Genomic DNA, 15,548 nt, shown 5'->3' on the forward strand with positions numbered 1-15,548 from the left:
CAAACATTTTATTTTAAAGCAAATTTTTGTTAAATATTATTTATATCCAACTCTATAACTCGCTTATGGTTGGTCGTACAAGAAAAATGCAAATAACTATTTTGTAGGAAATTTTATCAGCTTTAATTTTGAAAGAAAGATAAAAATTGATAGGAGTAACTGTTTTCGAGATATAAGCAAAAAACCAATAAGAAAACTGTGACTGTTACTGAACAAAAATGTAATTCGGTTTTCAATGTTTGAGACGAAGACGAAACTGCAGCATTTAAAAACGACTCTGAAGACTTCAGTGACTTTTATGTCACTTCCTTTTTCTTCTAATAAAGTATTGGACCCAATAAATTAAGTGTATTTTAAATCACAAGACATTTTCTGTTAAAGCACTTTTTTTTTAAATATTAATTATTTTCAATCATATATCTCGCTTATGGTTAGTCCTACATGAAAAATGCAAATAACTATTTTGAAGGAAATTTTATCAGCTTGAATTTTAGTAAAAAGATAAAAATTGATAGGAGTAACTGTTTTCGAGATATAAGCAAGAAACCAAAACACTGTTACCTTAATTAAGCGTTTGCATATAAGCAAATTTAGAACTATTAGTATTATTATTATTAATGTTATTGTTATTAATATGACAACTAAAGACAACTCTGAAACCTTAAGTGACTTTTATGTCTTTTCGTTTTTTCTCTACTAAAGTGTTAGACACAGTAAAATTAGTTTAATTTCAGTTTTTCAAACATTTTATTTTAAAGCAAATTTTTGTTAAATATTATTTATATCCAACTCTATAACTCGCTTATGGTTGGTCCTACAAGAAAAATGCAATTAACTATTTTGTAGAATATTTTATCAGCTTTAATTTTGAAAGAAAGACAAAAATTCATAGGAGTAACTGTTTTCGAGATATAAGCAAGAAACCAAAAAACTGTTACCTTAATAAAGCGCTTGCATATAAGCAGATTTAGTACTATTAGTATTATTATTATTAATGTTATTGTTATTAATATGACGACTAAAAACGATTCTGAAGACTTTGGTGACTTTTATGTCTTTTTCTTTTTTCTCTACTAAAGTGTTAGACACAATTAATTTAGTTTAATTTCAGTTTTTCAAACATTTTATTTTTAACTAGTTTGTGTTAAATATTATTTATATCCAACTTTATAACTCGCTTATGGTTGGTCCTACAAGAAAAATGCAAATAACTATTTTGTAGGAAATGTTATCAGCTTTAATTTTGAAAAAAGATAAAAATTGATAGGAGTAACTGTTTTCGAGATATAAGCAAAAAACCAAAGTAAAAACTGTTACCGTTTCAGAACAAAAATGTAATTCAGTTTTCAATGTTTGAGACGAAGACGAAAATGCAGCATTTAAAATCGACTCTGAAGACTTCAGTGACTTATATGTCACTTCCTTTTTTTTTTTAATAAAGTATTGGACCTAATAAATTAAGTGTATTTTAAATCACAAGACATTTTCTGTTAAAGCACTTCTTTTTTAAATATTAATTATTTTCAATCTTATATCTCGCTTATGGTTAGTCCTACATAAAAAATGCAAATAACTATTTTGTAGGAAATTTTATCAGCTTAAATTTTAGTAAAAAAATAAAAATTGATAGGAGTAACTGTTTTCGAGATATGAGCAAGAAACCAAAACACTGTTACCTTAATTAAGCGTTTGCATATAAGCAAATTTTGTACTATTAGTATTATTATTATTAATGTTATTGTTATTAATAATAATAATAATAATAATAATAATAAGTCTTTATTTACTACAGGAATCCCATTTACAGTAAATATATACAAAAACTTAGAACTACACTAATACTATACTAATGATATAGACGAAACAATCTTCCGCCACGAATCATAGTTGATATCACCGTCTTTACATACATTATTAAATAGGGTAGTCATTAATACGATAGGAGACTTATCAGCTACATTGGTCCTTCTCGCTATAGGATAAAATGTCATGGCTTGTCTGGAGTTTAAACGTGGAACAGCAAAATTTAACATATTTAATAGCCAAGAACAGTCGATGTTATTATTAATTAAATTATACAGAAATTTAATTATAATACAAATACGGCGAAACTGTAAAGATTGGAGACCGAATCTATTCAAAAGCAAGTTCTGGTCATAGCCCCTTATAGGATAATTTCCATCTATTATAAAAACTAGGAATTTTAGGAATCGTCGCTGTATGTTTTCGAGTTGATCTATATGGATTTTATAAATCGGGTGCCAAATAAGTGCGCCGTATTCCAGTTTGCTTCTAACTAACGAGAAGAATAGGGTCTTCATAACTGATAAGTTCTTAAAATCTCGACAATTTCTATAGATGAATCCATATGACTTAATCGCTCTAGCCGTAACATCCCTAATATGCTCACTGAATGCGAGTTCAGTATCGAAAATAACTCCCAAATCTTTAATAATAAAGGTACGATGCAGTGTAACGGACGAAATATCATATACAAATTCAAGGAATTCGCGCTTTTTAGTGTAAGACATAACGTTACATTTGGATGGGTTTAGATAAAGGCGATTTTCATTACACCATTTCACTACTGCGTTAATATTGTTCTGTAAAGTGAGGCAGTCCTCTATAGATTTTATTTCTGTGTAAATTTTAAGATCATCGGCAAAGAGAAGTTTAGCGCATGTTGATAAAGAACCACATATATCATTAATGAAAAGCAAAAACAATAAGGGTCCAAGATTGGAACCTTGCGGCACACCCGAAGTTGCAACGTAACTATCCGAAATGTAGTTACGATATTTAACCCTTTGCTCTCGATTAGCAAGATAAGATTTTATTAGGGATAGCAAAGAACCGGAGAAACCATACTGATCAAGTTTTAACAATAACAGCTGATGATCAATTTGATCAAATGCTTTTTTGAAGTCCATATAAATGACATCAACCTGACCTTTTCTGTCCAAAGCGTCAGATATGAACTGAGTAAAACAGGCTAGATTTGTAACAGTTGATCTTTTTTCAACAAATCCATGCTGCGAAGGTGATATAAATCTTTTTACAGAAGAGTAGATGCGGTCGTAAATAATTGACTCAAAAACTTTCGAGAAATTACACAAGATTGAAATTGGCCTGTAGTTTTGAATTTGTGTTATATCACCCGTTTTGAAGACAGGACAAACGTGTGCTATTTTCCATATGTTAGGAAACGTCGAAGTTTGCAATATTAAATTAAAAATGTATACGAGTGGTTTAGAAAAAATATGTGCACAATCCCTTAATAAAAAGCTGGGGATACCATCACAACCAGCAGTAAGTGTGTCTTTAGATCGCTTTAATACCCGGATTATTTCATGCTCATTAATCTCGTTCACAGTAATAAAACTATTTAGATTCGTCATCATCGAGGGACTATCTGAAGTCAATGTCATGTCAGAAAAAACACTTTTGAAGAAATTAGCGAAACTATTTACTATATCATTAGGATTTGATATTGCATTACCATTATGATACAACACACACGGAATTCTAGAGTTACGCTTTTTAGCTTGAACAAAAGACCAGAATTTCTTTGGATCTTTGGAGATAGTGTTTTCCATGTGGCCGATGTATTGAGAATAGGCAGTAGTTATTAGGGATTTTGAAAGAGATCGAAGTTTCTTAAACTCCTCATAGAAATGGATATTTTTAGTTCGACGATATTTCTTTAAAATGTTAGATTTACGACGTAGACAATTGATAATGTCAGTGTTGAACCAAGTAGGAAATGTGCGATGGTTTTTACGACAAAATAGTTTTGGAACAGATAACTCAAAACAATTGTAAAGGGTTTCATAAAAAACTCGACATGCCTCATTCACATCGCTAAACTTCTCCAGTTCGGACCAATCAACTACCTGTAAAGTAGTGTATAGACAATCAAAATTTGCTTTTTTAAAATTAAATGCGACGTGGTCCCTATTCATATAGAACTTATCAGGAGTTTTTGCTACAAATTAATATGACGATTAAAGACAACTTTGAAACCTTTAGTGACTTTTATGTCTTCTTCTTTTTCCTCTACTAAAGTGTTAGACACAATTAAATTAGTTTAATTTCAGTTTTTCAAACATTTTATTTTAAAGCAAATTTTTGTTAAATATTATTTATATCCAACTCTATAACTCGCTTATGGTTGGTCCTACAAGAAAAATGCAAATAACTATTTTGTAGGAAATTTTATCAGCTTTAATTTTGACAGAAAGATAAAAATTGATAGGAGTAACTGTTTTCGAGATATAAGCAAAAAACCAATAAGAAAACAGTGACTGTTACTGAACAAAAATGTAATTCAGTTTTCAATGTTTGAGACGAAGACGAAACTGCAGCATTTAAAAACGACTCTGAAGACTTCAGTGACTTTTATGTCACTTTCTTTTTCTTCTAAAAAAGTATTGGACCCAATAAATTAAGTGTATTTTAAATCACAAGACATTTTCTGTTGAAGCACTTTTTTTTTAAATATTAATTATTTTCAATCATATATCTCGCTTATGGTTAGTCCTACATGAAAAATGCAAATAACTATTTTGTAGGAAATTTTATCAGCTTGAATTTTAGTAAAAAAATAAAAATTGATAGGAGTAACTGTTTTCGAGATATAAGCAAGAAACCAAAACACTGTTACCTTAATAAAGCGTTTGCATATAAGCAGATTTAGTACTATTAGTATTATTATTATTAACGTTATTGTTATTAATATGACGACTAAAAACGATTCTGAAGACGTTGGTGACTTTTATGTCTTTTTCTTTTTTTTCTACTAAAGTGTTAGACTCAATTAATTTAGTTTAATTTCGGTTTTTCAAACATTTTATTTAAAGCAAATTTTTGTTAAATATTATTTATATCCAACTCTATAACTCGCTTATGGTTGGTCCTACAAGAAAAATGCAAACAACTATTTTGTAGAAAGCTTTATCAGCTTTAATTTTAAAAGAAAGATAGAAATTGATAGGAGTAACTGTTTTCGAGATATAAGCAAAAAACCAATAAGAAAACTGTGACTGTTACTGAACAAAAATGTAATTCGGTTTTCAATGTTTGAGACGAAGACGAAACTGCAGCATTTAAAAACGACTCTGAAGACTTCAGTGACTTTTATGTCACTTCCTTTTTCTTCTAATAAAGTATTGGACCCAATAAATTAAGTGTATTTTAAATCACAAGACATTTTCTGTTAAAGCACTTTTTTTTTAAATATTAATTATTTTCAATCATATATCTCGCTTATGGTTAGTCCTACATGAAAAATGCAAATAACTATTTTGTAGGAAATTTTATCAGCTTGAATTTTAGTAAAAAGATAAAAATTGATAGGAGTAACTGTTTTCGAGATATAAGCAAGAAACCAAAACACTGTTACCTTAATTAAGCGTTTGCATATAAGCAAATTTAGTACTATTAGTATTATTATTATTAATGTTATTGTTATTAATATGACAACTAAAGACAACTCTGAAACCTTTAGTGACTTTTATGTCTTTTCCTTTTTTCTCTACTAAAGTGTTAGACACAGTTAAATTAGTTTAATTTCAGTTTTTCAAACATTTTATTTTAAAGCAAATTTTTGTTAAATATTATTTATATCCAACTCTATAACTCGCTTATGGTTGGTCCTACAAGAAAAATGCAAATAACTATTTTGTAGAATATTTTATCAGCTTTAATTTTGAAAGAAAGACAAAAATTCTTAGGAGTAACTGTTTTCGAGATATAAGCAAGAAACCAAAAAACTGTTACCTTAATAAAGCGCTTGCATATAAGCAGATTTAGTACTATTAGTATTATTATTATTAATGTTATTGTTATTAATATGACGACTAAAAACGATTTTGAAGACTTTGGTGACTTTTATGTCTTTTTCTTTTTTCTCTACTAAAGTGTTAGACACAATTAATTTAGTTTAATTTCAGTATTTCAAACATTTTATTTTTAAGCAAGTTTTTGTTAAATATTATTTATATCCAACTTTATAACTCGCTTATGGTTGGTCCTACAAGAAAAATGCAAATAACTATTTTGTAGAAAATGTTATCAGCTTTAATTTTGAAAGAAAGATAAAAATTGATAGGAGTAACTGTTTTCGAGATATAAGCAAAAAACCAAAGTAAAAACTGTTACCGTTTCAGAACAAAAATGTAATTCAGTTTTCAATGTTTGAGACGAAGACGAAAATGCAGCATTTAAAATCGACTCTGAAGACTTCAGTGACTTATATGTCACCCCCTTTTTTTTTAATAAAGTATTGGACCTAATAAATTAAGTGTATTTTAAATCACAAGACATTTTCTGTTAAAGCACTTCTTTTTTTAATATTAATTATTTTCAATCTTATATCTCGCTTATGGTTAGTCCTACACAAAAAATGCCAATAACTATTTTGTAGGAAATTTTATCAGCTTGAATTTTAGTAAAAAGATAAAAATTGATAGGAGTAACTGTTTTCGAGATATGAGCAAGAAACCAAAACACTGTTACCTTAATTAAGCGTTTGCATATAAGCAAATTTAGTACTATTAGTATTATTATTATTAATGTTATTGTTATTAATATGACGATTAAAGACAACTTTGAAACCTTTAGTGACTTTTATGTCTTCTTCTTTTTCCTCTACTAAAGTGTTAGACACAATTAAATTAGTTTAATTTCAGTTTTTCAAACATTTTTATTTTAAAGCAAATTTTTGTTAAATATTATTTATATCCAACTCTATAACTCGCTTATGGTTGGTCCTACAAGAAAAATGCAAATAACTATTTTGTAGGAAATTTTATCAGCTTTAATTTTGAAAGAATGATAAAAATTGATAAGAGTAACTGTTTTCGAGATATAAGCAAAAAACCAATAAGAAAACTGTGACTGTTACTGAACAAAAATGTAATTCGGTTTTCAATGTTTGAGACGAAGACGAAACTGCAGCATTTAAAAACGACTCTGAAGACTTCAGTGACTTTTATGTCACTTCCTTTTTCTTCTAATAAAGTATTGGACCCAATAAATTAAGTGTATTTTAAATCACAAGACATTTTCTGTTAAAGCACTTTTTTTTAAAATATTAATTATTTTCAATCATATATCTCGCTTATGGTTAGTCCTACATGAAAAATGCAAATAACTATTTTGTAGGAAATTTTATCAGCTTAAATTTTAGTAAAAAGATAAAAATTGATAGGAGTAACTGTTTTCGAGATATAAGCAAGAAACCAAAACACTGTTACCTTAATTAAGCGTTTGCATATAAGCAAATTTAGTACTATTAGTATTATTATTATTAATGTTATTGTTATTAATATGACAACTAAAGACAACTCTGAAACCTTTAGTGACTTTTATGTCTTTTCCTTTTTTCTCTACTAAAGTGTTAGACACAGTTAAATTAGTTTAATTTCAGTTTTTCAAACATTTTATTTTAAAGCAAATTTTTGTTAAATATTATTTATATCCAACTCCATAACTCGCTTATGGTTGGTCCTACAAGAAAAATGCAATTAATTATTTTGTAGAATATTTTATCAGCTTTAATTTTGAAAGAAAGACAAAAATTCATAGGAGTAACTGTTTTCGAGATATAAGCAAGAAACCAAAAAACTGTTACCTTAATAAAGCGCTTGCATATAAGCAGATTTAGTACTATTAGTATTATTATTATTAATGTTATTGTTATTAATATGACGACTAAAAACGATTCTGAAGACTTTGGTGACTTTTATGTCTTTTTCTTTTTTCTCTACTAAAGTGTTAGACACAATTAATTTAGTTTAATTTCAGTATTTCAAACATTTTATTTTTAAGCAAGTTTTTGTTAAATATTATTTATATCCAACTTTATAACTCGCTTATGGTTGGTCCTACAAGAAAAATGCAAATAACTATTTTGTAGGAAATGTTATCAGCTTTAATTTTGAAAGAAAGATAAAAATTGATAGGAGTAACTGTTTTCGAGATATAAGCAAAAAACCAAAGTAAAAACTGTTACCGTTTCAGAACAAAAATGTAATTCAGTTTTCAATGTTTGAGACGAAGACGAAAATGCAGCATTTAAAATCGACTCTGAAGACTTCAGTGACTTATATGTCACCCCCTTTTTTTTTTTTTAATAAAGTATTGAACCTAATAAATTAAGTGTATTTTAAATCACAAGACATTTTCTGTTAAAGCACTTCTTTTTTAAATATTAATTATTTTCAATCTTATATCTCGCTTATGGTTAGTCCTACATAAAAAATGCAAATAACTATTTTGTAGGAAATTTTATCAGCTTGAAATTCAGAAAAAAGATAAAAATTGATAGAAGTAACTGTTTTCGAGATATGAGCAAGAAACCAAAACACTGTTACCTTAATTAAGCGTTTGCATATAAGCAAATTTAGTACTATTAGTATTATTATTATTAATGTTATTGTTATTAATATGACGATTAAAGACAACTTTGAAACCTTTAGTGACTTTTATGTCTTCTTCTTTTTCCTCTACTAAAGTGTTAGACACAATTAAATTAGTTTAATTTCAGTTTTTCAAACATTTTATTTTAAAGCAAATTTTTGTTAAATATTATTTATATCCAACTCTATAACTCGCTTATGGTTGGTCCTACAAGAAAAATGCAAATAACTATTTTGTAGGAAATTTTATCAGCTTTAATTTTGACAGAAAGATAAAAATTGATAGGAGTAACTGTTTTCGAGATATAAGCAAAAAACCAATAAGAAAACTGTGACTGTTACTGAACAAAAATGTAATTCAGTTTTCAATGTTTGAGACGAAGACGAAACTGCAGCATTTAAAAACGACTCTGAAGACTTCAGTGACTTTTATGTCACTTCCTTTTTCTTCTAATAAAGTATTGGACCCAATAAATTAAGTGTATTTTAAATCACAAGACATTTTCTGTTAAAGCACATTTTTTTTAAATATTAATTATTTTCAATCATATATCTCGCTTATGGTTAGTCCTACATGAAAAATGCAAATAACTATTTTGTAGGAAATTTTATCAGCTTGAATTTTAGTAAAAAGATAAAAATTGATAGGAGTAACTGTTTTCGAGACATAAGCAAGAAACCAAAACACTGTTACCTTAATTAAGCGTTTGCATATAAGCAAATTTAGTACTATTAGTATTATTATTATTAATGTTATTGTTATTAATATGACAACTAAAGACAACTCTGAAACCTTTAGTGACTTTTATGTCTTTTTCTTTTTCCTCTACTAAAGTGTTAGACTCAATTAATTTAGTTTAATTTCGGTTTTTCAAACATTTTATTTTAAAGCAAATTTTTGTTAAATATTATTTATATCCAACTCTATAACTCGCTTATGGTTGGTCCTACAAAAAAATGCAAATAACTATTTTGTAGGAAATTTTATTAGCTTTAATTTTGAAAAGAAGATAAAAATTGATAGGAGTAACTGTTTTCGAGATATAAGCAAGAAACCAAAAAAATGTTACGTTAATTAAGCGTTTGCATATAAGCAAATTTAGTACTATTAGTATTATTATTATTAATGTTATTGTTATTAATATGACGACTAAAGACGACTCTGAAACATTTAGTGACTTTTATGTCTTCTCCTTTTTCCTCTACTAAAGTGTTAGACACAATTAATTTAGTTTAATTCCGGTTTTTCAAGCATTTTATTTTAAAGCAAATTTTTGTTAAATATTATTTATATCCAACTCTATAACTCGTTTATGCTTGGTCCTACAAGAAAAATGTAAATAACTATTTTGTTGAAAATTTTATCAGCTTTAATTTTGAAAGAAAGATAAAATTTGATAGGAGTAACTGTTTTCGAGATATAAGCAAAAAACCAATAAGAAAACTGTAACTGTTACTGAACAAAAATGTAATTCAGTTTTCAATGTTTGAGACGAAGTCAAAAATGCAGCATTTAAAAACGACTCTGAAGACTTCAGTGACTTTTATGTCACCTCCTTTTTCTTCTAATAAAGTATTGGACCCAACAAATTAAGTGTATTTTAAATCACAAGACATTTTCTGTTAAAACACTTTTTTTTAATTAATAATTATTTTCAAACTTATATCTCGCTTATGGTTAGTTCTACATGAAAAATGCAAATAACTATTTTGTAGGAAATTTTATCACCTTTTATTTTGGTGAAAAAGTAAAAATTGATAGGAGTAACTGTTTTCGAGATATAGGCAAAAAACAAAAAAACTGTTACCTTAATTAAGCGCTTGCATATAAGCAAATTTAGTACTACTAGTATTGTTATTATAAATGTTATTGTTATTAATATGACGACTAAAGACAACTTTAAGACTTTAGTGACTTTTATGTCTCCTCCTTTTTCCTCTACTAAAGTGTTAGACACAATTAATTTAGTTTAATTTCGGTTTTTCAAACATTTTATTTTAAAGCAAATTTTTGTTAAATATTAAAAACTATAAAATGGCTTAGATTGCCTAAAAACACAGATCACACATGATCTTTTGCATAAAAATGAGAAAACGCTCATGTAACACACAAAATAAGCTCCATTTTTCCTTTTTAAAAGTATTATTATTATTATTACTTTTGTTACTATTACTATTATTATTATTATTATTATTATTATTATTGTTATTATTATTATTATTATTATTATTATTATTATTATTATTATTATTATTATTATTATTATTATTATTATTATTATTATTATTATTATTATTAAAAACTTATATTAAACAGACAGAAAACGTCGTATTCTGACACAACTTAAAACACAGATCACACATGATCTTTTGCATAGAAATGAGAAAACGCTCATATAACACAAAATAAGCTTCATTTTGGCTTAGAAAACTAAGCTTACTTTTACTACTACTATTATTTTTATTTTTATTATTATTATTATTATTACTATTATTTTTATTATTATTATTACTATTATTATTATTATTATTATTATTATTATTATTATTATTATTATTATTATTATTAATATTATTATTATTAAAGACCGATTATAACTTTTGTATAGTAAATGTTTTTATACCAGTTTTAAAATGAGTTATTAATTTTAGACAATTTCTTGCCTAAAAACACAGATCACAGATGATCTCTTGCATAGAAATGAGAAAACGCTCAGATAACACAAAATAAGCATCATTTTTGCTTAGAAAAACTAAGCTTTAATTTAGAAAGAAATTTATTATTATAAGTATTATTATCATTATTATTATTATTATTATTATTATTATTATTATTATTATTATTAACTTTTGTATAGTAAATGTTTTTATACCAGTTTTAAAATGAGTTATTAATTTTATTCAATTTCTTGCCTAAAAACATAGATCACAGATGATCTCTTGCATAGAAATGAGAAAACGCTCATATAACACAAAATAAGCATCATTTTTGCTTAGAAAAACTAAGCTTTAATTTAGAAAGAAATTCATTATTATAAGTATTATTATCATTATTATTATTATTATTATTTTTTTTTTATTACTATTATTATTATTATTATTATTATTATTATTATTATTATTATTACTATTATTATTATTATTATTATTACTATTATTATTATTATTATTATTATTATTATTATTATTAACTTTTGTATAGTAAATGTTTTTATACCATTTTTAAAATGAGTTATTAATTTTAGACAATTTCTTGCCTAAAAATACAGATCACAGATGATTTCTTGCATAGAAATGAGAAAGCGCTCATATAACACACAAAATAAGCTTCATTTTTGCTTAGAAAACTAAGCTTACTTTTATTTCTATTATTATTTTTATTATTATTATTATTATTATTATTATTATTATTATTATTATTATTATTATTATTATTATTATTATTATTATTGTTATTATTATTATTATTATTATTATTATTATTATTGTTATTATTATTATTATTATTAAAAACTTATATTAAACAGACAGAAAACGTCGTATTCTGACACAAAATAACGAATTACGTTATAGACTTGACGAGAACGGCGTATCTCGGACTCTTATAGGACTCTTATAGGGTCAAAAATTATCAGTTTGGATTAAAACAAATTATTTTTGTTGACTCTCAGTCTGAATTGTTCATCAGTTCAAACAAAAACGGCTTACTTTAGACGATCTTTTGCTTTGAACAAGAAAACTTACATCGAACAGACTAAAAACGTATTAATCTGGCATAAAAGAGCAATTTATGTATCACTTTAAATAAAGGCAGCTAATCCTATTCGTTTCATTGCTTAAAATAGACAAAATTGTTAATAAATTTAACAAAAACGCTGTATTCTAGCACAGAATACTAATTACATTATAGTTTCGACGAGAATAGCTTATTTGGAATGATTCTATGCTTCCAAACGAGTAAATTTTTAATAAACAGATGCCAAACATCATGTTTTGTCCTATAAAGACATTTTATATTGCAGTTTGTATTAAAACAAAATATTTTCGTTGATTCTTTGTTAGAAGCAGCAAACCTAACATTAAAGAATCTGAAAACTTTGTATTCGGACACAAACCACCGAATTTTGTTTCAGTTTAGACAAAAACGGTTGATTTTCGACAATATTTTGCTTTGAACAAGAAAGCTTATATCAAACTGACTAAAAACGTCTTATTTTAGCACAAAACAAAAGATTTGCGTTATAGTCTTAAAGCTGATTCATGCCACAATTTGGATAAAAACCAATTATTTTTGTTAATTCATTGTTACAAACAAGAAACCTTACATCAAAGAAACTGAAAACCCCTTATTTAGGCACAGAAATTCGAATTGCGTTTCAGTCTGGACAAAAACTGCTTATTTTAGACGATCCTTTGTTTTGAACACGAAAACTTACATTAAAAAGATTAAAAACGTCTTATTCTGGCTGAAAACTGCAAATTATATATTACTCTAGATAAAAGCAATTTATCCTGATTACTCCTTTACTTAGAATAGAGTAAACTTGTATAAAACTTAATGAAAACTTTAAATTTCGTCTCAAAGAAATAATTTACGTTATAGTTTTGACCAGCACTGTTTATTTCAAACGAAATTATGATTCGAAACTAATGAACTTTTATGGGGCAGATGCAAAACCACATATTACCATATAAAGCGTTGTTTTAAAGCAAAGTATTACCTTTTGCAACAAGAAATTTCACGTCAAAGAAACTGAAAACTTCGTATCCATGCACAAATATCGAATTACGTATCAGTTTAGGCAAATACAGCTTATTTTAAACGATTCCTTGCTATAAACAAGAAAAATTTTATCAAACATATTGAAAATGTCTTATTCTCGAAAATAAGAGCAAATTATGTATCAGTTTTAACAAAAGCGGATTACTCTGTTTGATTCTATGCTTAGAGTAGAGTAAACTACTATAAAACGTAATGAAAACTCTATATTCAAGCTCAAAAGAACAAATTACGTTATAGTTTTGACAAAAAAAAATTATTTCGGACGACTACATATTTCGAAGTAAGCAAACTTTAATTGAACAAGTGCAAAAGCTAATACTTTGCTTTAAAATAACGATTTATGTGGTAATATGGTATTTTGCATCTGTCCTATAAAAGTTTACTCGTTTCGCTCCATTGAATCATTCGAAATAAATTATTTTGATACAACAACGAAAATAATTTTTTTGTTTAAACTGTAACATGTCGTTTTTATAAAACGAACTAAGACGTTTGGCATCTGTTTAGTGAAAGTTTTCTCGTTTGGGGGCATAAAATCGTTTGAAATTAACAGTTCTGGTCAAAACTATAACGTAAATTATTTCTTTGAGACGAAATTTAAAGTTTTCATTAAGTTTTATACAAGTTTGCTCTATTCTAAGCAAAGGAGTAATCAGGATAAACTGCTTTTATCCAAAGTAATACATAATTTGCAGTTTTGAGCCAGAATAAGACGTTTTTAATCTTTTTAATGTAAGTTTTCGTGTTCAAAAGAAAGAATCGTCTAAAATAAGCAATTTGTGTCCAGACTGAAACGTAATTTGATTTTCTGGGCCTGAATAAGAGGTTTTCAGTTTCTTTGATGTAAGGTTTCTTGTTTGTAACAATGAATAAACGAAAATCATTGGTTTTAATCCAAACTGTGACATAAATCGTTTTTTAAAGGCGAAATCAGACGTTTTGCCTCTGTTCAGTGAAAGTATACTGGTTTCAAAGCATAGAATCGTTTGAAATTAACAGTTCTCGTCAAGACTATAACGCAAATCTTTAAAGTGACACAAAGAAATAATTTACGTAATAGTTTTGACCAGAACTGTTAATTTCAAACGATTTTATGCCCCCAAACGAGAAAACTTTCACTAAGCAGATGCCAAACGTCTTAGTTCGTTTTATAAAAGCGACTTATGTTACAGTTTAAACAAAAACAAATTATTTGTGTTGTTGTTGTGTCAAAATAATTTATTTCTAATGATTCAATGGAGCGAAACGGGTAAACTTTTATAGGACAGATGCAAAATACCATATTACCACATAAATCATTATTTTAAAGCAAAGTATTAGCTTTTGCACATGTTCAATTAAAGTTTGCTTACTTCGAAGTATGTAATCGTCCGAAATATTTTTTTTGTCAAAACTATAACGTAATTTGTTCTTTTGAGCTTGAATATAGAGTTTTCATTACGTTTTATAGTAGTTTACTCTACTCTAAGCATAGAATCAAACAGAGTAATCCGCTTTTGTTAAAACTGATACATAATTTGCTCTTATTTTCGAGAATAAGACGTTTTCAATATGCTTGATAAAATTTTTCTTGTTTATAGCAAGGAATCGTTTAAAATAAGCTGTATTTGCCTAAACTGATACGTAATTAGATATTTATGTATGGATACGAAGTTTTCAGTTTCTTTGACGTGAAATTTCTTGTTGCAAAAGGTAATACTTTGCTTTAAAACAACGCTTTATATGGTAATATGTGGTTTTGCATCTGCCCCATAAAAGTTCATTAGTTTCGAATCATAATTTCGTTTGAAATAAACAGTGCTGGTCAAAACTATAACGTAAATTATTTCTTTGAGACGAAATTTAAAGTTTTCATTAAGTTTTATACAAGTTTACTCTATTCTAAGTAAAGGAGTAATCAGGATAAATTGCTTTTATCTAGAGTAATATATAATTTGCAGTTTTCAGCCAGAATAAGACGTTTTTAATCTTTTTAATGTAAGTTTTCGTGTTCAAAACAAAGGATCGTCTAAAATAAGCAGTTTTTGTCCAGACTGAAACGTAATTCGAATTTCTGTGCCTAAATAAGGGGTTTTCAGTTTCTTTGATGTAAGGTTTCTTGTTTGTAACAATGAATTAACAAAAATAATTGGTTTTTATCCAAACTGTGGCATGAATCAGCTTTAAGACTATAACGCAAATCTTTTGTTTTGTGCTAAAATAAGACGTTTTTAGTCAGTTTGATATAAGCTTTCTTGTTCAAAGCAAAATATTGTCGAAAATCAACCGTTTTTGTCTAAACTGAAACAAAATTCGGTGGTTTGTGTCCGAATACAAAGTTTTCAGATTCTTTAATGTTAGGTTTG

This window comes from Tribolium castaneum, unplaced genomic scaffold, assembly GCF_031307605.1.
Source record: "Tribolium castaneum strain GA2 unplaced genomic scaffold, icTriCast1.1 ptg000027l, whole genome shotgun sequence".
In the NCBI taxonomy this organism is placed as follows: Eukaryota; Metazoa; Arthropoda; class Insecta; order Coleoptera; family Tenebrionidae; genus Tribolium; species Tribolium castaneum.